Consider the following 25,328-nt stretch of genomic DNA (forward strand, 5'->3'; position numbering starts at 1 on the left):
GTAGATGGCACTACACACTAATGTCTACAGACAATTTGCATTTGCCTTAGTTTGTATTCTGAGCGATAAACCAAGGTCATCAAGTACACTGACCGAGCATTATACTGAGTCTAACTTTTTGTAATACAAACCTTTATTCATAATTAAATTTTGCATTTTATTTGATTATGGCATCTACAGTACTTAACAATTACACTGTATATTAACTTATAAGTCTAGGGAAATGGTGGTGTGGTCCGTCTGATATAGTTGGCTAAACTAATTTTCTTTGATGCATGAGTTACTGAAACTGTATAAATCATAGACCTCAGAGACAATTTAGCAGATGTTAACCTCTAGTTCATGTATCCTTAAAATGCTCAAACAGCTTTTAGTGCAAAACAGTTACTAGTGATAGTAAGACCTTCTGCAGGATAATATGGTCGTATAGCAGTAAAGCTCATTTATTACATTTTTGCTGTAAGCTGCTTCATTACCACTAACCAATAAAAATGCTAAGATATAAGTGTCAAACAAGATTGTGACTGAAACCTAGTGTAGCATAAGGATGCAGGACAATGGTTTGTAACACTAAAAATGTAGTCAGCCCTATATGAGACATGTTCATATGTGCATAGTTACTTGCACTAGAAACTATTAGAACTAGCTTGACACGCTGGAGTTAAGTGCAATATGGAAGAGGCATGTCTAAGAAAAGAGTAAAGTCAACAATATGGATCTTATCCTTCACTGATGGTTTAGAGAGATAAATCCATGGCTATGGCCCAGGCCACCTAAGTTAATTAGCCGCTTGGGCACTTGACAGGTTGACCACAGTGTGCCCATCCTGGTGGTGGTGGTGGTGGGGGGGGTTACAGGGCAGAGCAGGAAGAGTACTGCCACAACACTTCAGAGGATGGGTGGTGATGCAAATGCATACCCTGGGGGTGGGCTTTCAACTCACCAAGCCGCAGCTGTTGTAGTCTTCATGAAAAAAAAAGTATGGGAATGTGCACTACTGGAGGAAGGAATTGTGGGCTTCCTTGGTGAGGACAGCAGCTCTTCCTTGCACCCATGGTCTTAGACAAGGACCATAACAAAATCAAGGATACAAAAGAACAGCATTATGGCCATCTGTATAATGCCCCACCCTAGACAGCCCTCACCTTCATACATCTGGTGGGTAACTCACCCAATATGAGAGGAACAAATGAGCTTAAGTCCAGTATGCAGAAAGGTGATGGTCTGCAGGCAGTGAGGCAAACAAATGACACAGAAAAAAAATGACAAAGGACCTTCCCATAAACAGGGTCACTGTGTTCGTGCCAGTCTCTAGTACCAGCAATAAAATTTTTACCATTAGATGATTAATGCCAGAACTGATAAACCATCAGTGATCACAAACAAATGATACTATGTTACTCTTGGTCTTCCATTTCTTGTCATGCAGAAGTAGTTGCACTAACAATAAGTGTGTTTGCCAACCTCGCTGTAGAGAGAACAATTACTTTACTGTATTGTTGTTTTACTAATAATCTCCTTTGTCTGCAAATTTGTTTTCTGTCACTGATGAATATATTCCTAGGGAATCTGCTTTTAAAAAGGTCACATTCAATGGTTAGTCTATCCATACTACCTGTAGAACCATTTCTAGACATAGAGTGACCAGCGAATGTATGACTGACCATACAAGCTGCATTCATCTGCAAAGATGCAGCAGGCATCAAGTCAACAAGGGACGTATGTGATTGACGTGGCCTAATGGTTTAGTGTATGGATAGATCATACTAGCCGAAAGTGACAGTATCTATACAAATATCTACTCTCACCTGCTAGCAGCTAAAAATTATCCTACATGACAAAATACGTACTAGAAAAAGCCTTGCCAAATCTTCTTTTCCCCTCAAAATTTTACTTCATGTCAAAAGCCAGGATCAACATAACCTACATTCCTGAGAGCTATACTGAGCTATACAGAGCTATACTGCACAAGCCCAATATGTGCCTATAGCTGCACTCAGTTTAATCTTCAGGGTTAAGTTGTTGTGAGAACCAGATATACTTTGTCGCACTGGGTTCTCCCGCTGACTAAACCAACCAATGCATCATTTTTATTTTGGCCATCTCATTTTACAATTTGTGTGCACATTAATGTTTGTATTTTGACTTACTCTGTTGTACCTTGCTATGAGGGTACCATAGCAGACTGTATTTATGCTTCTCCATGACACTTTACATCTGTCCCCACTTACAGTCTGGGGTTACACATCTTAATAATGCAGCTAGCCAGTCACTGTACTTCTGACTTCTTTTTTACTGTGGAACAAAAATATCCTAATTTCTCTTATATTACCTACAATAAATATATATGTTTATGTGCCTAACAGTCTTTTCTGCTATTGTAAGGGCTTCAATGTTACCTTCGTAATTTTTATTCCACAGTGCTATATTGCTTTTATCTCAGTCTTTAGTTTTATTAATCTACACCTTCCTCTAAGTTTATGTCCTGACATGCAGTTAACAGTAAGATTCTGCGATCTAAAAACAAACAAATAAAACATGTTTTATTGAACAGCCAGAATTGCTGTTTAACTGAAAACAATGTTATTCTTACATATACAATGGAACAAAGTGCAACACGGCTGTGATTAACACTAGAAAGTGTCAGCACACAGCACAAAACTCAGATTGCTTACCACAACATTGAACAGGGAACGCTGTGACATTTAAAACTTGCTTTTAATGAGTGGCAGGCTTCATCTCCCTTCATCCCACACCCCTGTTAACTCTAAGATTGCTGTTCCTTGCTTGAATAGGGAAACTCTGAGGTACCTCACTCATTCTTATTAGAATCATTAAATGAATTGCACTTTTATGATTACACATTAGAGAGCCAGTTACAGTATCAGATTTCTACCTTTCACCTATTTTATGCTATACATTTATTGATGAAGGGCTGTAAGATTCTCTGTTCCTCTTACTTTTTTATCTTGGAAGCCCCACTTTTAGATGGCAATGAAACATTTCAAATCTATTTTCTACCATTCGCAGTTCTGTAAGCTGGTTTTCTGTTTTAACATGTTCAGTTTGTGATCCTGTATACTAACAAGAAAAGATAGATCAGGGGTGTCCAACCTTTTTTTGCAAAGGGGCCCCTTACCATACAGATAGGGGCCATTTCCCATAATTGGCAAGGTTTGTGGGAACCCATTACCATGTACAACATGTATCTGTCCATTCAAAACAGTTATAGGACATACCAAGGGACATCTAAAATGCCTCAGTGGGCCGGATTATGGCCCTAGGGCCACCTGTTGGATGCTCCTTAGATAGATCCATCTGTAGTACACTTCCATTATACACTTACCTAAAGGTAAATCTCCATTTTCACTGCAGAGGAAATTACTTTGTAAATATGGTGATGACAAATTTATTGCATTTTGTCGTAGGAATCTTCTTGAAAATGATTTTTTTTTTCAGAAGTCATCTTACATTTTTCAAAAGAAACAATAATTATTCCTAAGGACTTTTATATGTGCAGCAAATGTGTCTACCTAATAGAAGCAATTCAGAATACACCATTCTACATTACATACAGGGACTCATTTGCTTACAATTCTTTAAGCTTAAGCTACAAGTGCAACATCGGTATCAACAACCTACCTCTCTCAATACATAAGCCAGTGAAATTCAGAGTTGCCTCACACCAGTAATTCTCCCTAGCTTGATAACTTACTTTATCGCTAATCGTGTAGAACTAGGCATTTTAGTGCTAAAGGCAAGTGGATAATGGAAAATTACTGGGAATCTTTGCAGTTCTATTATATGCATAGCTGATCTAATAAAACAGAAAACAGGCCAAGCACGTTGCCATAATAATATACCAGTATAATAATTTTAGAAGAAACAGTGCATGGGCTAGCATGATTCTGGACTCCATGAACAGCAACAGCCTGATCCTGTAAACATTTCCAAATTTATTTAGTTATAGTTTCATGATCATTTCAACAATTGTCTAAGTTTCTGGGGTTATTCTAAGGGGATCCAGTACTGTCTGCCTGGGATGACATGATTGACAGACCTTGATGCTTTGCCAGAGATGGCCTGCATCTGTCACTCCTGGGCTTCTGGATACTGGCCAAGACTCTTGCCACCCCTATAGTGCCTTTTTTAGGCAGTGTTCCAAAGACCAAATTACCACCTTAACAGCTACAAACAAATGCAATATGAGCGTCATGCTGCTCAATGCTAGAAGTCTAAATCTCAAAATGCACTTGCTCGAAACACTCTTTAAAATGGAGAACATCGACATTTGTGCTGTAACAGAGACCTGGCTCAAGGCAGCTGAAAGCACCCCTGCACTACCAGGCTATAACTCATTCCACACTTTTTGGTCCCAGAACTTGGACGGAAGCTCCAAAGGCAGTGGTGTTTCCATATTCATAAAGGATGCACACACCTCTAGACTGGTAGCCCAACATAACGATTCTGAGATACTTCAGGTACGGCTAACATTGGGTAAGACAGCAATTCAGGTCGTAGCCTAGGTCCCCAACTATGTCCCAAGACTCACACTCCATATTCATAAGCACCCTGAGAATATTAGGGTCAGACTTAAGACTGTCATACTGGACAACTTCAACTACCCCTCCATTAACTGGGAAAACTACTCATGTACCAATACACTTGCCCAGCATTTCCTGGAATTCATTCATTCTAATGCCCTGGAACAGCTCGTTCTTACCCCCACTAAAAGTAGCAACATCCCTGACCTGGTCATTACTAACATGGGTGACCGTTGCTCTACACCAATAGTTAACTCTTCCCTGGTTAGATCCGACCATAAACTAATCACCTTAGAAATCCACATCTCTCCCACCCCCTGCAAAGGTAACCACCATGAAAAACTTCTCCAAAGCTAAATTTGGGCTCCTAAAAACAGAGGTGGCTAAGTTCACGGCACCCATGCAAATGTAGAATAGTTGCATGACCACCAAATCATACACCAATGCACTGTTTGAACATGTACACAAATGCATGGATCTTGCCATACCCAATAGAACCAAGACGCTCTCCTCCAAAAAAAGAAAGCCAATCTGGTGGTCCCCCTGCCATAAACAAACTCTACAACAGAAGGAGGAAACTGATGCAGAATAAGATAAGGTCCCAAGACTGGAAAAACTCCCTTATCAGCCTCAACAAAAAGTTGAGATCCCTCATCAAATCCTCTAAAGATAACTATGAAAACAGAATTGCAGCAGATAGTAAATACAACCACAAGGCCTTCTACAGTTATGTAAAGAATCTCCAAGGCAATACCCAGATTTGCTCTGAGCTACTGCACAATAGTACCTCCTTTACTGAGCCAACAGATATTGCCAATATAATGGACGACATTTTCAGTGCCAACTTTACCCCTCTCCCCCCCAAAGGACCAATCACAATACCAGTAGATTGCCAGGCACCCAGTATTACTGCTGCACAGGCTAAAACAGCACTGTCCAAGGCCAAGAATACAGTTTCTATGGGACCTGACAATATCTCTGGTTGTGTTCTACATGAACTACAGAGTGAACTGGCACCTCACCTGTGTGCCCTGTTCAATCACAGCCTCACCTCAGGCTTTGTTCCTACCAAATGGCACACTGCTATAGTCATTCCTCTCCGCAAAGGAGGAGCGACTACAGACCCTGGGAACTATAGCCCCATTAGCCTGACGAGTCTGATATGCAAAGATATGGAATGCATCATCATGGACCTAATAAACAAGGATATAGGGAATCTCCAAACTCTGAATCCCACACAGTTTGGTTTTATGAAGAGTAGATCATGCCTGCTCAACTTCGTCGACTTCTCTGAATCAGTCACCAGAGTTGTGGATGAAGGCAAGGTGGTTCATACAGCCTACCTTGATCTGGCCAAGGCCTTTGATACCATTTATTATTTTTTTAATTGTATTTATTTTTAGTATCTTATTTTGATTTCTATTTTCAATAATATTATTAATCTTCCTTCTGTAAACTATAATTCTTATGGTACAAGCCTGAGTATCGAAATTTTGTACAGCGACATGCATTTTTCCCCTCTGTGTTGATCTGTATGACAATAAAGTTTACTTTGACTCAGGAATCATAAAAATACTCACTAAGCTAGGCATCAACCCCTATATCACTAGGTGGGTTGCAAACTGGCTCACAGATACAAGCCACAGTGTGAAAGTTGCTGACTCCAAGTCAGACTGCAGACCAGTCACGAGTGGAGTCCCACAGGGTTCAGTCCTGGGTCCTCTCCTGTTCAGCATCTACTTCTCTGAAGTCCAGGCCAACATGAAGGGACTCTGGCTGACAAAGTTCGCAGATTGATTGCAAGTTGGAAGCTATTATTAACTCTCCAAGTGATGTTGACATCCTACAGAAAGGCTTCACTGTGACCATTGACTGGTGTCAGAACCATGGCCTTAAGCTCAATGCCAAAAAATTTGTCATAATCCCCCCTTGGGAAAAACCTAGTTCCCTTGAATTATCACATCGATCATAGTCCACTGAACACAAAAGGCATTATAAGAGCTCTGGGAACACAGGTTGATAGCAACCTCTCTTTTGACCACCACATTGCCACTGTGGTCAGAAAGTCCTTCTATGTGGCACATCTCATTACTAAGGGTTTTGCATCCAGGAAGAAAGAGGTTATTGTCTCCCTCTACTCTTCCCTCATTAGGCCAATCATCGAGTACAATGCCCCATTTGGCATGTACCTCGCCAGACACCTGCAACAACTGGAGGCCGCAAAAGCACTTCACAAAGAGGATCCTAGGTCTTAAACACTTGTCCTATATGGACAGACTCAAAAAACTCCAACTATTCTCTGTCTCATATCACATACTTAGAGGGGATCTCTGCTTGGCTTACAAAGCTATGTCTGACCCAGCTCTTTTAGAAATGCCACATCTAAAGAAATCCCAATCCCTCCGCACCACATACTCCAGAGACCTCAGCCTCATTACCACAATCAACAGGACATGCTGGAGGGACAGGTTCATAACCCTGAGACTGCCCATGCTATGAAATAGACTTTCATACATGTCAAGCAGAGCACCTCACTGGCCCTCTTCAAGAGAAATCTTGATGAGTGGGTGGGAAGTAGAAAATTCACCCCAGGGATCACTCCAGTGGCTCTACTCAACAGAGGCACTGGGAACTAACGTCAGGCAGCATGATGCCAGGGCACTTCTATGGGCTAGGCTTGTAAAGGCTCTAGGGCCATTAACCTAGTACACACCTATGAACCTCTGAACCTAATAATGTTTTGCATGCATTCACTAAACATGAGTTCATTGTCTCTGGATGCCTATATGCTTCCAACTGTCAGTTTGCACAATTGGCAACTGATTTTCTCTGACTTAAATATGAATGCAACATGAAAAGATGGTAATTTATTCAGGTTCTCTAAAATAATTTATTTTAATTATTGAAAATATGTCTATTATTAGTAATCAAGACCTTTATTGCAGTGAACCCAGATGCAGTTCACTAATGAGGAATTCCTTTGTATTAACAGTGTTGACTGTCAAAAAACTTTGAAGTTAAAGGTCTTGGTTTAAAAAGTTTTAATATATAATGTCCATGAAGCACAAACAGGGTGACCTGCATTAGATTTAATTTGCCAAACATACTTTTTTCGAAAATGCTGTACAGCTCACCTGCATAAACCCTCATGTTTATTTTTTCCAGCACATAGAAATAGATATATGTCCTATAATCAATGCATGCAATGAGTGTGTGGTGTTCTTATTGCCAATGCATAGCTCTCTTCATAAGTCTTATATGACAGCTTCTCTGAGATTTTCCTAATGTGGAATGTGTCAAGATAACAAAACAGACAGTAAAAAAAAAAAAATACTTTGGTGGTGAAGTGCTTAACGAACTGATTTTGTACTCTGCTAAAAGCAGTTTCAGGCCTGTTTCAAGCAGATAAGCCAGAAATCAATGGCACCCTTGAGTTTCTACAAGTAAGTCAGCTGCATGATTTCTGAAGTAAAGAAGTATATCAATTTTTTACCCATTCAACACACTGCCAGTAGTAGCGTACACTGTTACACCACTGACACACACAAACAGCAGAGTGACAGACCAGCTTTTACCAGGGTAAGGCAAATACGGTCATAAACTGTCATGAAGACTGCAGGAACAAATTTCAAGTCTCTAAACTGTTACAAATAAGTTAGTGGCACAATCTACAGAGACAAAGCAGAAAAATATCAATATTATAATATGAAGGGGAAGATACAGTACTATACCTTGCAGCAAATTTGTCAGTGTGGAAAATAAATGCAGAATGTAAAAAAATGTTCAAGTCAATAAAGCTAGTGCCTTTTCTCTATCTAGTAATCCCACAAAAAAGATTATCAGATAGGGAGTTTTATACTTAATGAAAAATATAAGGAGCATGGATATTATTACACTTACCAAGAGGTAATGCTGAAAAATAACTTGGCGTTACTCTGTTTTAGTCTGTTTTTCAAATGAAATTTGTGTATGAGAGAATAATTATGTTTGGATTTGCAGTGTGGAGCTCGAAATGAAACCAAATGAACTGATTATCTCAAATTATCGAGAAAGTGGAATTGAGTTGTGAAAAACTTTCAGAACAAGTGACCTGCAAATGGACAAAGCTTGAAATCTCGAGCATCAACAGCCAGAGGTTCAACTCACTGAAGATCAGAGTTCCTTCATAGAAGATCACTGTCAGTGAGATGTACCAGAAGTGATCCCCTTTTGGGGACAACTTTCCCCTTCCTCAAGTTAGTGTGACCATAGAGTTGGTATATAGAAGTTCAAGGAGGAATGGGGTCTTGCCCCATGCAAAAACACTCAAAAAGGTGTTGTTCAGCAAGATAGTTTTGGCAAATGTATTTTTGACAATTCCAGTTCTTGGTGCATTCACTTTTGTCTGCTCATAGTGGAAGCCTCAAGGAGCTAGTTTTCAGCATCTCCCTTTCACCACAATTCTGGCTCTCCAAGGCCACTTAACAAATGCTGAAGTTCGTATTTCATATAAAGTTATACATTGGCCTTGGAGTAATGCAGTCATGCATACATACACACACACAAGAAACCACAGATGAATGGGCTGTGAAGAAGCAGTATTTGACTAAACATATGAGTTGCAAAAGTAAATATTTCTTTTTGGCACCTTTATTAGGCATTACTGTTTAAACACGGCTCCACAGAATTAGGTGGCCAGCCACTGGTCTGCTGTATTCATCTGTGCAATCCAAGGCATCTGTTGCATTCTGATAACCATAAGTACAATTTTATACTGTAATTTGCATTTTTAAACTACATTTTTGTTATATTGCTGATTTTTAAAACTGTTCTTGCTGATTTGTTGCACTTTTTCTCTGCTGTAGTATATAATAGATTCAGACCTGCTGAATCTGGTTCTGTCTGTTAAACTGAGCACTAAACCAGTCTATCTTATGTTGGAGAGGGCCTCCCTGCACCCTTGTGGCAGGTGATTGCAGTTAGGACTCATCTGATTGAAGGTTGCTTGGACAGGGCTCAGTTTTGAGCTTTTTTATTGGTTAAATTGTTTAATTCAGTTTGCTCAGTGTTGTTACATAAGCCCCATATTTGCATGGGTTTGCGCTTGTTTAAACACAGCTCCACAGAGTTAGGCAACCAGCCAGTGCTCTGCTGTATTCATCTGTTTATGCACAGTGCACCATCATTCACCATCGTGCACTAACACTCACTCAGGGTAACCACTGGCAGTTATAGACACCAAAACTACAGTAAATAAATTTCCCCCTTAGTAGCTGCCCGTGATCTAGCTGAGAAGTCCTTAAATTGCATTTAGCTGCTCAGACAGCACCTCATCTGCACTTTGTCCCTTAAGAAGTGCCAAAACCAGCAAATCTACAATAGTCTGATACCATTTAGAGAACCCCCACTGGTATAGTCTCTTTATAGAGCACCTCATTAGTATAGACCCCATTTGGAGCCCAAAGTTATACCACACCCCTTCATTTTCTCTCTGCAACATGAAAACAGGATGATGGATAGTCGGTTTCACTCCATTTCTTCTACCAGTCTGACTAACATGGGTATCCTGAGGCAGTATAGCAACTGCCTCATGTACATTGACAACCCTCTACTCCTAAATCACCCAAGTACAGTTTGTGAGAGATGCATCTGCACTAAAAATCTGGAATCCTTGCTCTCTCACCCACACAACAGTAACACCGGACAGGTTGTCAGCTCACATACTACACTTCCTACGCAAACCATGCACTCAACACATAAACTATCACACATGGAGGTACTCACCAGAAACCTACCTAAACACCAGAGACCTTCCAAACAGGTTACACCTAATACAGTACCTACAACATTCAGTACACATAAAAACACAAGCACCAGTGTCTGACCAAATAAGCCCCTGATGCAAAGCACATCTAAACCAAATTTTTTTGTCATAGGTAACTCCATTGTGAGACACACAGATGTCCGACTCACCAAGCTGGTCAAGGAAAGGTTAAAGTCAGCTGTCAGTCGGGTGCCAGGATCTGTCAGATCACACATGCACTCAAGTCTCTTAACAACAAATACCATTATGACTCTGTCATAGTTTATGTTGGTGTGAATGACTTGAGATGTACCTCACTGGACTATATGAAGAGAGACATGACTGAGCTCTATGAATATGTGCCCCAGACAGGACTGTCACTAGCCTTGAGTAGCATTCCACCCTCACCTTGGATGATACAACAATATAAACAAAAAATGATTGACTTTAACAATTGGCTTAGTTGCTGGTGTCATTCTAAGATGATATGGTTCCAGTCAGCCTCAGATGACATGGCTGATAGATCATGCTGCTTTGCCAGAGATAGTCTTCACCTGTCACCTCTATCTTTTCAGTTACTGGCTAAGGCACTTGCCTCCCTCATAGTGCCTTTTTTAGACAAGGTCTCAAGAACAACATTTCTGACATGAAAGTATCACTCACAAATAAATTAAAGGTTGTGCTGCTAAACGCTAGGAGTTTAAATCAGAAACTGCACTCTCTGGAAGCATTCTTTTCCAAGGAGGATGTTGACATCTGTTCAGTCACAGAAACTTGGTTCAGAGCCACAGACAGCACCCAGCCTTACAAGACTACAATGTCTTCCACACTTTCAGACCGCAAAATGAATGTGTGGTTACCAAAGGAGTAGGAGTCTCTATTTTCATCAAAGATAAATACATCTCTAGACTGTTTACACAGGAAAACTCCTTGGAGTTACTCCACGTTCAACTAACTGTGGGTAAGACCCTCCTTCAAGTCATCATTAGCTATAGGCCCCCTTCAATGAACCAAGATACCCATCTGTTTCTTTGGACCTACTTCAGTCAATCAAATTACAACCAATCACTCTAGTCATTGGTGATTTTAACTATCCCTCCACTGACTGGGAAGCTTATACATATACAAACATGATCACGCAAAAGTTCCTGGACTTTATTAACACTAATGTCCTGGAACAAATAGCATGCAGTCGCACAATGAGCTCAAATATTCTTGACCTGGTCTTCACCAATGCAGATGACCATTGCACTACCACAAGTATAGACCCTCACTGGTTAAATCTGATCACAAACCAGTCACATTTGAAGTAGCTATAACAGCTGAACCCCTCTTATTTGAAATCAGGTTAAAAAATTTCACCAAAGCTAATTATACCCTCCTAAGGGATGGCATAAATAATTTTCAAGCTCCTGTTCCCACAGATGGCATTGACAACTACACTAAGGTATATACAAAAGACCTGTACAAACATTTATACAAATGTATTGACACAGCTGTACCTGATAGGATCAAAACAAGATCCTGAAGAAAAAAACAAGCCTTCCTGGTGGACAACTTGCATTAATAATTTATATAACAAGAGGAAGGAGTTGCTGCCTAAGAATAAAACAGAGAGGTCCCAGCACTGGAAGAACACCCTCCTCTGCTTGAACAAACCAGTAAGACAACTTGTAAAATCCTCTAAGGAAACTTCGAAAAACATTTAGCAACCAGAGCTAATGATAACCATAAGGAATTCTTCAGTTATATCCGTAACCTAAAAAGTAGCACCCAAATGTGTGCTGAGCTATCTGTGGATGGCATCACACACACTGATCCTATGAAAATAGCTAACCTATTAGCTGCCATGTTGGGTGGAAATTTCACCCCCTGTCCTCCCCAAACATTCCACAAAGCATTCCCACTACATCTCCCCACCTTGCATCTCCAAAGAGCAAGTCATTAATGCTCTCTCCAAGGCCAAAAACACAGCTTCTATGGGACTGGATGGCATCCTTGGTTGAGTTTTAAATGGTCTCAAACATGATTTAGCAACTCCATTAGGTACTCCCTTCAACCACAGCCTGAGTACTGGTTTTGTCCCTGCTGAATGGAAAACACCAACTGTCAACCCCCCTTCATAAAGGGGGTACAGCAAAAGACCCTAGGAACTAGAAACCCATAAGCTTAACCAGCCTTATATATAAGGCCATGGAACAAATCAGATATAGTTGATCTTCAAACCATTGATCCGACACAGCTTGGTTTTGTCAAAGGCAGAGTATGCCAGTTAAATTTAGTGGACTTCTTCAAAAACATTACCAGAGCCATAGATGAAGGCAAATTTGTGCATACAGCCTACCTTGAGTTAGCCAAGATCTTCAACACAATCCCACATTCAGGCATCGTTGATAAATTCTCTCAGTTGAATATCAACCCTTATATCATCAGGTGGGTTGCTGACTGGTTCGCTGGCAGATCACACTCAAAGTAGGAGACTTTACCTCAACTAGCAGACCTGTCACCAGTGGGGATCCACAGGTATGATAACTTACTGTGGCTTGGATAATATGCCTTTAGATATTAATTGTATTAGACATAAGAATGTTCTGACTACTGCTGCTACATGGTGGATGAAGGAGAGGGAATTATCAACCCAGGTTCCAAAATTGCTCACTACATTGTCAGTCTGAAGTCGGATAGAGAATATACTGTATGTTGAAGGAGTTTATGAAATATGACAATGCTATACTTTTTAGCATTAGATTTTTGCCTTTTTTTTCCATACATCACTTGTATATGAAGGTTAATTCCTGCTGTAATAAATGGGTATCAACAGGAGATTTGACAATTGCAAACAGTTTGTAATCTGAATATTTGGTTATCCTAGTGTCCAGATTCCAGTCTAGAAATCAGACAAGTAGATGAATGAAAGGAGGGTTCCCAGTACTGAACCCTGGGGTATACCAATTGTTATTTTCATACTTTCTGAGGAGACACTATGGATGTACGTTTAAGGCAGATATCTTATAAACTGTGCCAGCATGGAACATAGTGCTGAATCCTTTAACCAGGTCCAAATAAGCCATGCAAACATGCTAGCCATTGTCTACAGCCTGTGTGACTTTCTCGATTAAGTTAATTAAATTGGGTTGGTAAGATCTCATTTTGATAAAGCCAAAACAATGTGGGTGTAGCCTGATAAGGTTTCTGATATCATAGTTTATGAGACAAAATGAACCAGGAATCCAGGAATCCAGGACGCCAAAAAGAAACACCAGTATTAGCAAAATAACACCAGTATTAGCCAAAAGTATATGAAACCTTTTATTTGAAACAAGAGGTTTTAGCGCTTTCATCTCCTGATAGAGACTTCTTCAGAAACAATGAATGGATTTTAATTACACTCTTAAATAGTGCTTAATACATGATGTCACACCTTTAATTGAAGTCTGTTTAAAGAAACATACCCTTGTTAATAACACCTTAAATCATTAAATTTATGTCAATACAAATAATGTTAGCTCCAAAAATACACAAATGTTAAAAAATGAATATTTGATGAAAAATGGTACAAAGGATATAAATAAACATTTTAAATAGATTTGAAAACTCATAAAAGAATTCATGTGTATACCATAAAATTAATTCCATTGACGTTTTGTAGACTTGATTATAAAAATGTATATTGGTATTAAATATATATATATGTATTGTATATTTTAACAATTAAATATTACCTTTTTCAAACTTTTATCAATGTTTTAATAATTGTCCCAAATCCGGACTTTGCATATTTCAAATATTGTTTGCCCTTTCAATTAATAGAGGTATCAATGACACTGTTTCATTTAATCCTGGGGGAAACATAGAAGCCAGTCTATATTGCCATTGACTCTCCTTCTTTTTTAACAAGTTTTTCCAGTCACCACCTCTGTTGTTTATTTTGACTGTATCCAAGATACCAAATGTGAATTGCCTAAATTCTGAGCAGGATATACTGTGTTTATATAAAGAATTAGTGTTCTTTTTATTCCTAATATCATTCAGATGTTCGTATATCCTGCTTTTGAATGATCTTTCAGTCTTGCCTACATAGAATTGTTGGCAAGTGTGGCATGTAGCAAGATATACCACTCCCTTTGTGTTACAGTTGCCATTCTGTAAATGAACTTTACTTTTCATGACATTATTTAGCATAATGGTGGGTTCAACACAAATGTAGGAGCAATAATTGCACATTCCACATTTTTTGGTACCCCTTTTGTTTTGGGGTGTATTGTATTTTTTATATTCTAAGAGTTGTTTCATGTTGGAACCTACTCTGTTGACAAAGTTGGGTTGATTTCCCAACTTGTTGTGCACACCCTCATTAGATCTAATAATGTTCCAATTCCTTTGGAAAATGTTCTGGATAGCCGGGGTTCTTGTATTGTATGTTAGCACACAAGTGGTTTGATAATCTTTACTGTTAGTCCTATCCAACGTGTTGCTGTCATCAAAACCTAGTAGTGGAATATATTTATTACCCCATTGTTCATATATGTTATTGAGAGTAATGTTAATCAAATCCAAGGGGTACCCTCTCTCTAAGAACATTTTTCTTAACACGTCAAATTCCAATTCCAAATCTGCTAACTGTGAGGTCATCCTGGCAATTCTAATAGCTTGCCCTTTTATGATACTAACTTTTTGTGACATGGGATGACAACTGTCAAAGTGTAAATAAGCGTTACAGAATGTTTTCTTCCTATATATTTTGGATTTGAACTGTCTTTTAGATGTATCTTTATATATACAAGTGTCAAGGTAGTTGATGTTCATTCTATTATACTGGAAAGTGAAGGAGAGAAAAGTGGTGCTATTGTTGATGAAATTAATGAAATGGTCAATGTCATCTTCACACCCCCCCCATAAAATGAAAATGTCATCCAGGTATCGGAGATATAATTTGATGTCAATGTGGCCCATTAAATACAAACTGTGTTTCCCAACCTAGTAACACTAAATTAGAATATACCGGTGAACAGTTTGCACCCATAGGGACACCAGTAATTTGCTGGTAAAATTCACCCTCGAAGCTTAAAAAGTTATTTTCGAGAACTAAATTCATTAATTCACAAATAAGTAAAATTTTATCATTTTCCAAGTCAGAGTGTTGGAAGAGTACTTCTTCAAATAAGTTCATTCCTTCAGTTTTAGGAATACATGTAAAAAGATCTCTTACATCGATGGTTAAAAATATAACTTCCTCATCAAAGAGATCTTGCTTAATGTTTTTCAAAAATTCCCAGGAGTCTTTTAACAAATGCGGAGTCTTTTCAACCACATGTTGTATATGAAAATCAATATATACAGAAAGTGAATGTATTTTTGATCCCTTTGCTGCCACAATAGGTCTAAAAGGAGGCCTGCAGATGTCCTTGTGTATCTTTGGGATCCCAAAAAATACAGGAATTTTAGGGAATTTTGTGAAAAGGAAATCATGTTCACTTGGACTAATTCTCTCCTCTAATAGATATTCTTCCAAATAACTATTAATTCTCATGTATGAAATGTTTATTTGGTTAATGGAAGCTTGACAGTATGTGTTTTCATCTGCCAAGAGTAATTTCATTGCATTGGTATAGTCCTCACTTTTAAAAATAGCAATGCCCCCACCTTTGTCAGGAACCATGATACGAATACTGTTGTCATTTCTGAGGTTCCCTAGAAGAGTGAATTCATTTTTAGTAAGATTGTAATACTCAAACTTTTTATTCTGTTTGAATTCGTCATATAAATCTTCCAGAACCAGTTTTTCGTAAGTTTCTAACAAAGGATGTAGGGGTGGGTTGTAAATACTCCTCTTTTTTATTTTATCATTATTTTCAACAAAGTTTGTATTGTTGTCTTGTAAAGGTTCAAACAGTAGCTTCAGGTTTAATTTTCTTACATATAGTTTAAGGGATTCTATGCTTTCAACAAGATCACCTGCATGAGTAGGAATAAACTTAATTCCTTTAGAAAAGAGATTAAAATAGTCCTCTGAAATAACTAGGTCTGAGTAGTTGTATATGGTATAACCATCTTTTTTAAAAATAATGTTCTCTTCAGGTGTAATGTAATTATTGTCATGGTTAGACATTAATATGCATGCATTTGATATGGATGTTGATTCCTTTTGTGGGGATAATATGTTCTGTTGTACTCCCCTTTGTTGTTGTAATGCTGTGCCAGTCTCTCTGAGCGCCTGAGGGTGGGAAAATCCCTTTCATCTAAATTGTGATTGTCCCTACCTTCTTCCACCCAGTCTTCCATTGGTTCTGTGTAATGAACCCTGGAAGTGGGTGAATATCTGGGTGAGTGTCCCACACTATCATGCCTTTGTTGTTGTTTGTTTATAAATTTATTTCTATTAGGCAGGGAATAAGAAGATTTGTGATTCCTGTTTATGTATGCAACATTATCTTGATAGCTTTTCTGATCCCTGATGATTTTTCTTTTTTTCTTTTGGAAAATGTTAAAACATCTGTTTTCCACCCTATCCAACATTTTGAAATACATGTTACTAAAGTGGGAAAATAAAAGGTCATTTCTAATAATGTTGTCCAAGCTTTGTACATGTTTTAAAACATTCTCTTTTTGTAGGTCATAATAATGTACTGTTTTGTTAAGAAGACCTAAACCAATCTCATTAAAATAGTCACAGAAATCGTTTGTGATATCCTCTGTATAATCTATACCAAAAGGGAACTTAAATAATCTAAGCCCTTGTGGCACAATCTTTAAATCAATACATTGTTTTAAGTAAGTGATATCAATTTCCAAACTTTTTAATTTGAATAGTCTCTTCTCCAACGAAAAAATTAAATCTTTCAATGAAGCGGTGTCATAATCCTTGTCTACATGTGGAACATTTTGTACATTTAAGCTGGAATTGTCATTGGCAATAAAACAAAATTTCCTAGAAAACACTTTATCAAATCTATGAATAGCTTCTTGTTGCGAAATAGTAACTGAACGGGAGCCAGTAGTGACACCCCCATTCCTATCATTACTATCCACCGTATTGATATTCGGAAGTCTCTCTGTACTGCCTAAAGGCAAAAAAACAGTACCTGTTTTCGGTCGAACAATATTGTTCGTGTGAGAGTTGTTTCCCGAATCTATAAGGATCGGTGAAGGACCCAAATCACAGCGACATCCATTAGTAGCTTCCTTTGTACCAAAAAGACGATTAGAGTCCAATTTACTGCCAACAGTCTCTTGAAGACCCTGTTTCTCTTTCTCGCAAATACTGTGAGTCATCCTAGCCTGGTTTCCCAGGTTAGGTTGAAGTGCTGTATACCGTATCCTGGAGGCACAAACACATTCAATAAAGGAAGAATTGTTAACTTCGACGTTGTTTGTAGGGGTTAATAAGTCTAAAAGTTTTGTAAGTTCACCTTTGAGTTGGGATATTTCTCCCCGTAGTTCCTTTATTTCAGCCCCATGATCCTCGGCAAGCGTGGTGTTTGAGAGATTAAATTCCCCAGACACATCCATGGTTCAAAAACACCGTGAACACCAGTAACCAAAGACAGAAATAAGCAGCCAAACTGTTAAAATAAAACAAAATGAACCAGGAATCCAGGAATCCAGGACGCCAAAAAGGAACACCAGTATTAGCAAAATAACACCAGTATTAGCCAAAAGTATATGAAACCATTTATTGGAAACAAGAGGTTTTAGCGCTTTCATCTCCTGATAGAGACTTCTTCAGAAACAATGAATAGATTTTAGTTACACTCTTAAATAGTACTTAATACATGATGTCACACCTTTAATTGAAGTCTGTTTAAAGAAACATACCCTTGTTAATAACACCTTAAATCATTGAATTTATGTCAATACAAATAATGTTAGCTAGCATCAGGAGATGAAAGCGCTAAAACCTCTTGTTTCCAATAAATGGTTTCATATACTTTTGGCTAATACTGGTGTTATTTTGCTAATACTGGTGTTCCGATTCCTGGATTCCTGGTTCATTTTGTTTTATTTTAACAGTTTGGCTGCTTATTTCTGTCTTTGGTATCATAGTTTATGAGGTCAGATATGATATGTTCCATGGCTTTGAAAAACAGGCTAGTCAGGGTAGTAGGTCTATAGTTTCCTAGTCAGAGGTAGGGCCAGCCACGCATAGAGGTGTTAGCACTGTAGTTTACTGTATTTATGGTCAAATAATGTAACTAAGCTCAGACTGAACAGTTTAAGGAGAGATTCCTTAAGGTCATGTTTTATATTGTTTATAGGTACTCAAGTAAATCAATACAATACTGAAATATGGTTGGAATTGCTAAAAGAAACTTACCTGGGATAAGTGTGAGAAGAAAAGAGAAAATTTACTACCATTACATCAGAAAAATCCAAGGAAACAACCCCTGCCATAAACAGGTTATACAACAGAAGGGGGAAACTAGTTCAGAAAAAAAGCAAATCCCAAGAAGGAAAGATATCCCTGATCAGTATCAGTAAGAAACTAAGGTCCCTCATAAAATCATCCAAGGCTAACTTCGAAAGAAAAATAGCCAAGGATTCGAAAGATGACCACAAAGCCTTCTTTAGCTATGTAAAGAATCTAAGTGGCAACTCACAGATATGCTCTGAGCTAGTGCAAAATAGCACAAAATATACTGAACCTACTGATATTGCCAACATCCTGGCAGATAGATACAGTGCAAACTTCACCTCTCTAACACCTTCAAAAGGGCCCACAACAATACCAGAAAAGTGTAGTGTCCTGGAAATCACAGAAGCACAGGTGAAAACAGCCCTTTCAAAAGCCAAAAACACAGCATCAATGGGGCCAGATGGTGTCCCAGGCTGCGTCTTGCACAAACTACAGAATGAACTAACCCCCCACCTAAACACGCTGTTCAACCTCAGCTTCTCCACAGGCTACGTGCCCATAGAATGGCGCACAGCAATGGTTATTCCGCTCCACAAAGGAGGGGCCACAACTGACCCTGGTAACTATCACGCCATAAGCCTGACTAGCCTGGTCTGCAAGGCTATGGAGCGCATCATCAAGGAACTGATTAACAAAGACATTGGGAACCTCCAAACACTTGACCCGACACATTTCGGCTTTGTTAAGGGCAGATCATGCTTACTAAACCTGGTTGACTTCTTCGAGACAGCCACCAAGGCCATAGACGAGGGAAAGGTGGTTCACACAGCCAACCTTGATCTCGCCAAGGTGTTCAACACCATTCCTCACTCGGGTATTATAGAAAAACTCACCAGCCTGAACATAAACCCCTATGTCACAAGATGGGTTTCCAATTGGCTTACAGACAGAACACACACAGTAAGAATAGCAGGCTCCAGGTCCGACTCTAAACCAGTCACAAGTGGTGTCCCGCAAGGCTCGGTTCTGGGACCCCTACTGTTCAGCATATATTTCTCAGAAGTACAGGCAAACACAGGAGGACTATGGCTAACCAAGTTCGCCGATGACTGCAAACTGGGAGCCATAACTGACTCTCCGACTGACACGGACATCCTTCAAAAAGGCCTTACTGAGACAGACACCTGGTGTCAAAGTCATGGCCTCAAGCTAAATGCCAAAAAATGCATAGTCATCCCTTTTGGGAAAAACAAAACACCCACGAATTACCACATAGGTGGCAGCCCCCTTAATACAGAAGAGGTAATAAGAGATCTGGGGACCCAGGTAGATAGTAATCTCTCCTTTGACAATCATATTGCCAAAGTAGCTGGGAAATCCTTCTATTTGGCCCATCTAATTACTAAGGGGTTCACATCTAGAAATAAAGAGGTTATAGTACCCTTCTACTCATCACTCATCAGACCCATCATAGAGTACAATGCCCCATTTGGGATGTACCTCACAAGACACTTCCAACAGCTGGAAAGACCACAAAAGCACCTCACCAAGAGGATTACTGGCCTCAAACATATGTCCTATGCAGCCCGACTGAAAAAACCCCAGCTGTACTCAGTGGCATATCACTTACTCAGAGGTGACCTCTGCCTGACTTACAAAGCCATGTCCAACTCAGAATTGATGGACATGCTCCACTTAAAGAAATCCAAGTCACTGCGAGCCACGTGCTCTAGTGAGCTAAACCTCACCACAACAATAAATAGAACGTGCTGGAGGGATAGATTCCTGTCACAGAGACTCCTCATGCTTTGGAACAAAATTCCTAACTACATTAGGCAGAGCCCCTCACTAACACTCTTCAAGAGAAGCCTTGACGAGTGGATGGGTAACAGAAAATACACCCCTGGGATCACTTCATTGGCTCTGCTTGACAGAGGCTCAGTTAATTAATCAATGGGGCGGCAAAAGCCGACACACTCTGGCTAGGCTTAAAAATGCCCTTGGGCAGATAGCCTAGTACCTACCTATGAACCTATGAACCTATGAAAGAAACTTGATATTTGTCAAACTACCAAGACATATGAGAGTATGACTATAGATACAACATGGGCATTAAACACGGATGATGCCATTTCAGGATAGCAAAACTCAAAATAGCAACCAACCTTGAAGCAACAATAAAAGAGTCTAGACTCTAGACAAAAGTCATACATTCAAACAATTTATAGTTAATACATGTCATGTAGAAATGGACATCATTAATGAAAATGCGAATATTTTCCTGAGATTTTTACTCCTAAATGCAAATGGAATGAGGTGCACACAGAAATTTACTCACCGTCTGCAGACCTTTACTCACTTTCTGCATGATGCCATGTGCAGTGACAAGTGATACTAACAGACCTTTCTTCTCACAGATGTAACAATGTTGCACAATAGTAATCACTATTAAAATTAATGAAGAAAGCTACTGTGAGATACCTGTAATGAATTCTATAGCTTATAATAAAAGGTGAATTTGCAGTTATCCGGCTTAGACTAATGCTTGTCTTTTCAGCTTTTCCCGGTTAGGGGACACCACAGCAGAACTCTGGTCTGGTGTCAAGTTGCCAGCCCACCACCCAACCTTCAGCAAAGGCATGCCCAGTCACACATGTCTTTCCAACACCACTCGACCACAGGGAGGACATGCAGACTCCACACAGAAGGCACTCCAGCTGAGAATCAAACAGGAGAACTTCTTGCTGTAAAGTAACAATGCTACCGCTGCACCACCGCTTAGCCTAATGCATTTTGAAAACTGAAACAGAAACCTTTCTCCAATGCATTGTAAGTACTCTTTGAAGAAGCAGAACCTATGTCAGAGGGACAGGCAGCAACATTTTCAATATATATTCTGTAATTCAACCAAAAACATAAGTCACAAGCAAGCCGATTGCATCAGTATTACAGATCATCTGTGCTGTGCTACCCCTATTGTTTCCAGTGAAGTTCAGCACACTATGTCACTTTTTAATGCTCGTTAGAAATGCCAGGATCGGAATACACAGGGAAGAACTTTTTGCAATAATTTAACCAAATTCCTCATTGCACTTCCTAATGTATTTGCTTTGAAACCAGTCATGTAGGTTTTACTCACATTTTATTTTAACTGCAGTATTAAATAATGTCAGTAGATGGCACTGCACACTAATGTCTACAGGCAATTTGCATTTGCCTTCGTTGGTATTCTGAGCGAGAAGCCAAGGTCATCAGGTACACTGACAGAGCATTATACTGAGTCTAACTTTTTGTAATACAAACCTTTATTCATAATTAAATTTTACATTTTATTTGATTATGGCATCTAGAGTACTTAACAAGTACACTGTATATTAACTAATAAGTCTAGGGAAATGGTGGTGTAGTCGGTCTGATATAGTTGGCTAAACTAATTTTCTTTGATGCATGAGTTACTGAAACTGTATAAATCAGACTTCAGAGACAGTTTAGCAGATGTTAACCTCTAGTTTGTGTATCCTTAAAATATTCAAACAGCTTTTAGTGCAAAACTGTGATAGTAAAAACTTCTGCAGGAGAATACGGTTGTATAGCAGTAAAGCTCATTTATTAAATTTTTGCTGCAAGCTGCTTCTTTACCACTATCCAATAAAAATGCTAAGATATGTGTCAAACAAGATTTTGACTGAAATCTAGTGTAGCTTGAGGATGCAGGACAATGGTTTGTAACACTAAAAATGTAGTCAGGCCTATGAGACATGTTCATATCTCCATAGTTACTTGCACTAGAAACTATCAGAACTAGCTTGACATGCTGGAGTTAAGTGCAATATGGAAGAGACGTGTGTAAGAAAAGAGTAAAGTCAACAATATGGACTTTATCCTTCACTGATGGTTTAGAGCAGGGGTGTCCAACCTTTTGGCTTGCTGGGGCCACATTGAGTGAATAGAAATTGTCTTAGGGCCGCATATAAAATATATCATATTGTTAACTCATTCACTGCCACGGGCGACCAAAGTCAACCTCCTGGCTGTAATGTAGGTGCATTTGAACAATGAATAAATGTAATAAAGGCCTAATATTTGCCTTAAAATTCTAATTCAAATTTTCTAATCTAACAGTTAACTCTAACATCTTTGTGTGTGTGTGTGTGTGTGTGTGTGTGTGTGTATATATATATATATATATATATATATATATATATATTTTTTTTTTTTTTACAAATAAACATATATTCACTACAGCATTAGCATTTCTCACTGGGAAAACCACTCCAGCTACATAAAATGTCAACATTAGCAGACCTACAATACTATAATCCACAAAAATATGCCAATAAAGTTGCAATAAAGTAAATAATTCACATTACTGAATTAATAAAACAATTCTAAATAAGCTACAAGAGGATCTCATCGAAACAAATGACTGGTGCCAGAAACATAGCCTCAAGCTAAATGCCAAAAATACATCATCATCCCCTTTGGGAAGAGTGATGTCCCCACAAATTATCACATTAATAACAATGTTGTAAGCACGCAATCAGTCATGAAGTGCTTGGGCACTCAGGTTGATAGAAACCTGACTTTTGACCACCATGTTGTCTCTGTTGTACAGAAAGCTTTTTACATGGCCCACCTCATTAGTAAGAGTATCATTCAGGGACAAAGTGGTCATAACATCCCTGTATTCTTCCTTTATAAGAGCCATTACTGAGTGCAAAGCCCCTTTTGGCATGTGCTTCAGAAAAACACCCTGCCAAAGAAAGACTACAACCATTTCTGACAAAAAAAGGTCAAAGGACTAAGTTCACTTAGTTATCCAAACAGATTAAAAAGCTTCTTGCTATCCTCTGTCTCTCACTGGCCCCCTATAAATTTCATCACTGGCTTGCTTTCCAGGCTAAGAAAGATCCTGCCTGAAGAGACTTCCTCCACCTCAGAAATATTGGTTATACTTGAAACGCTCACTGCAAAGACCACAGCCTTCGCTGCAACATAAACAAACCGCTCTGTATGGACAGGTTCTTGATACAAAAACTTCAGCTTCTGTAAAAAGCTCCTCTCATTATCAAAAATGTAGTTCAGCAACACGACAACTGAATGGATAGCCATAAATATACTCCTTGAGTAAGTAGCATAGCCTTCATCATACCGGATGAAAAATCCACATACTAAACTTTCCTAGCTGGATGGCTAAAATCTAATATTGGTTACTCAAGTCTACTTGCCCAAGAAGAGGGGCCTGTTTAACTAAGAATTCCATTTACAAAAAATATATTCAGTATACATATTAAGTCTCTCTCTCTTTCACACGCTCACAAAAGGAGCCCCTACTTCTAAAAATACGCAACCTTAGTAATTACATGGCACACATTCACTGAAAGAAATTGTCTGAAAAGTAAAAATATCTGAAAAAAAAAAATCATACTAGAGGTGGACTCATCCATCCAATTTCCCACCACCAAAAGGACCATCAATAAATTAGCAAACAACTGCTCAGCAAAAGTAAATCAATAAGAAATCCATAAAGTCTCTAAGATCATACTACATACTGGAGTAAACATATAACTTCCCTCCAATCTAAAGCCATTTGACAGACATTTTAATTTGTGCAGAAGTTATTCACAGACTGACAGTTTACTGAGCTGTCACATTAGCACTCTGTGCTTATGTCTGAACCAATGAAGCATACTTGTCAATTCCAAAAGAATTAAAGTAGCTTAATAAGAAGGTTATTTGCAAGGTTACATGGCAGTTTATATTGGAAATAATCAAATATATCAAAAAGGCTCTGTTTCTCGTATTTATGCTGAAAAGTCTTCCAAGGTAAATACAACCTTTTGATTTAGCATGGAACCCTACCTCTCAACCTTAGAGCAAGAAATCTGGAGAAAGAAAAAATAAAAGTGAGACACAGGCCCAAAAACAGTTATGCATCACAGACACCATTGAAACAACTGTAGCTGCAAACATTATACATCACTTATAATCTTTCTATCCCATCATTGTCAGTTAAGCATTATATGGCTCATTCAATCCTGCCTTCTTTTCCAACAAAGAAAACCATGCTTTGAAATGACAAATGCATTAAAAATAATAAATAAAATACATTACATCCACATCCTGCAACTTCCTACCTGCAAACAACAACAGAGCTTTCACTGAATCTAGGGCTGCTTATTTCCCAGGAATAATAGCTCTCCCTAATTAAGTCTAATGGGATACAATCTACCAGGATCTGGACTACCTGAAATAAATTAAATTATGGCCTGCAAATTGCAAGTGCATTTTGTTTAATTAAACTATATTTCTAAGCCCACTTACTGTATTTTTTCACTAACATCCCAATATCCATTTCCAGGTCACTTTACAAGACATTGGCAATGGTAGACTTGGCATCCTCCAGATCCCTACGGGACCACACACACACTGCTAGCATTGTCCATTAAATTATAAGTATCCATCCACTGCAAATGGCAAGAAGCTATGTCTTAAAAAAAAATCTACTTTTGGCATGCCTAGTAACCAAGTATCAGGTTTTGAAACAAAGAAACATATTCCACAGTCTGTAACACACATACAAACTAAAACCCTCAACATTTAAAAAAATGACATTGTGCCCCCCTGATTTGCCAGTATTGATGATCCA

The sequence above is a fragment of the Protopterus annectens genome, chromosome 12.part0 (assembly GCF_019279795.1).
Source record: "Protopterus annectens isolate FY-2018-M chromosome 12.part0, PAN1.0, whole genome shotgun sequence".
In the NCBI taxonomy this organism is placed as follows: Eukaryota; Metazoa; Chordata; order Ceratodontiformes; family Protopteridae; genus Protopterus; species Protopterus annectens.